Source organism: Papaver somniferum, unplaced genomic scaffold (assembly GCF_003573695.1).
Source record: "Papaver somniferum cultivar HN1 unplaced genomic scaffold, ASM357369v1 unplaced-scaffold_83, whole genome shotgun sequence".
Taxonomy (NCBI): domain Eukaryota; kingdom Viridiplantae; phylum Streptophyta; class Magnoliopsida; order Ranunculales; family Papaveraceae; genus Papaver; species Papaver somniferum.
This window is the reverse complement of record NW_020651304.1, coordinates 909,294-912,080: the sequence shown is the minus strand read 5'-3', so window position 1 is coordinate 912,080 and position 2,787 is coordinate 909,294. Positions and strand designations below refer to the sequence as shown.

Below are 2,787 nucleotides of genomic sequence, written 5' to 3'. Positions count from 1 at the left end.
TCTTTCCTTTGAAGTTTTCAACCCAAATTTACCATTTACAAACAATATACCCATACCATTTCTGCACCTGTAACTCAAATCCAAAAACTGATATTAAAAGGAAACAATGTCTGAATTAAATTCATTCCATGTCTGAATCAAATTTGTTCAATGTATGAATCAAATTCATTTCTAAACCACAAACTAATAGAAAAATACAAAGGTCTGCCAAGTTTACCCAAACCAGAAGTACCAAGACTCAGATCTTATATATCAGAATGAGATGGGTAAAGTTCACTCAAACCAGGAGTACTAATTGTGAACATTATTACATCCGGGAGAAATATGCTACAACAACTACGAGACACCAACCTCAAGCGCAACTCCAGCTGCATCAACAACTAGAACACTATAGTTTTGGTTCTTGTCAGTGATGTCTTCGAAGGCAAAACATTTGCAGCAGTTGAACTCGAGGAAGCTTCTTCCCATGGTTCTGCACCAAACATGAGTTGCTGAGCTTGATGTTGCATTTTCAGGTCCTTGAAAGCATAAAAAGTAATAAATACCAGAATTTGGCAACTACAGTCAGATAATAACTAGTTTGTAGTATTGGCCTTGGAAACCGCTATGACACAGCCTTGGAAGACTCAGAGAACAATGCAATGGGATTTCACAATCGAGGAAACAAAATTGAGACTAAAGAAACGGAATACCTGCTACTTCTCATCAAATGTATCATGTGAGCAAAGATTATACCACTCAAATTCCTTTGTATTTTTGCATTTTCCCAAGCCTTTCAGCAACCAAAGAATTTTCAAAGCTAACAGGATGCAGACAACCTGCAAGTATTAGAGAAAAAAAAAAGGTGAGATTATAAAACATAAGGTCTAAGTAACTTAAGAAAATTGTGCTATTGAGGTTCTTAAATGATGAAATCACAAAAACTGCACACGCCTTGCAAAAGTGCAAACACTTCCTATGTTGCGCTTACTGAACTGATTCACGTCAATTAGGAAAAGTAGGCTCCTTGCATGAAGAACTTGACACCCTAGTATAGCTTTTAGAGAAAGTATTTGATACTTTATTCAGTTTAGTGACACTTGATGTTTCTGTATATCCTTCTCACAAATAAAGTAGATCCCAGATAACCAACTGCTCCCATAAATTTAGTTAAATCATGCCACTAGTAATCATATCATGCATTGGTTGGGTTAACAGTTGTTGAGGGTAATAATCTTTGGAACGGAGCCCAATAAGTAGGGAAATAATATCCACACAATCAAAAAACAGATCAATAATAATTTATTTAAAAAAAAACGAACCGAAATATATGAAGAAAAATGCAAATTGCAAGAACTCACCGCATATAATTCATAAACCGAGACAAAACATCGTACTGTATCCAAAATAGAAGCTAGTTTGGAAGAAGCCTGACATCTTAGTAGTAAATAGAGTAGAGGTACATGTAGATGGCAGTCGATGCAGCAGAGAAGAATGAAGTCCATTGCCAGTGGTAGTTTTCAGCATTCAGCAAGAAATATGTCCAAACAATTGTAACACAAACAGTAACGACAACAAGAATTAGGAAAACCAGTAACATAAATCCAAACACATAATAGACCTGCAAGCAAGAACAAGAGATAGAAATGGTAATATTAGATCAGGTTTTTAAAAAAATGAACAGTAAAATGTAGCTAGCAGGATACAAAATAAAACATAGCAGTTATATGTATGTAACTTGCAAAAAAAGCCTCCTAAGACTGATTAAAGAGGATATGTACCTTGTAATCCCAGAAGGATGTGAAGACAAAATACATCTCAACAAATATGCTGCCAAAGGGAAGAAGACCCCCCATTAGTGAGCCTACCGACGGTGTGAGATGCCATTTCTTCTCAGGGATTGGACGAGGAATGGTCTTGACACAACAAGGATTGTTTGGAGCACCACTCCAGTTTCTTCCAACACAACAGTACCAAGAAGTGCTAGAGGGAAGGAGATGAAGTCCCAGATGACGAAAACAACTACCATAGCTCCAAAAGGAATAGTGGCTAGAGATCCGTAGAATATGGAAATTGTATTGAGTGCAAAGCCAATCCCAAAGCACATAAATGGAAAAAGTGAGGTCGTAAGGATCATCGACTTTATCCAGCTTTTACCTGAGAGAAAAGGATTAGCAGGACTCCAGTAAGATACACTGAACAGAGATGGAGCATAAAGATAAAGCAATCACGCGTGAACCAAACATTTCCTAGAGTGAGTCAGATAAACATACCACCACTCCTGGAATACAACCCTCCTCCACTCACATAGCCAGAAATGAACGACGTAGGAGCATAACATACAATGAATATGGTGACAGTCGCTCATCGTCTGAGACACATCAACAATTTCAGTGGAAATAAAGTTCTTGACGAACATAAACAGAATAATGCAAATGTGAGGGGAAAGGAGTATACAAGTTTCCCACCCCCACTTAACGTTTAACATAAGTAAAGGTCAGCGCAAGTACACCTCACAGTAAGCTCATTAGAATAAGAGTTTAACACAATAATTTAATACTAATATCCCATACATATAAAGTAACTAAACTCAGTATATTACCAGCACGTAATCATTATTTCCATTCTCATGATTGTGAAGTTACTTTAACCAGAAATCTCTCTATTCCTCATCCACAACAACATCACTATAAGCAGCTCTGACTACCACATCTCTTAAATTCGATAAGTCTATTCCTCATCCACAACAACATCACTATAAGCAGCTCTGACTACCACATCTCTTAAATTCGATAAGTCACTCGTTAG

The 2,787-nt window shown here is 37.0% G+C and overlaps 1 pseudogene; it reads right to left on the bottom strand.

Moving 5' to 3' along the window:
• Nucleotides 1–738: 738 nt before the first annotated feature.
• On the bottom strand, nucleotides 739–2,361 carry LOC113345738 (annotated as a pseudogene).
• Between the last annotated feature and the right edge of the window lie 426 nt (nucleotides 2,362–2,787).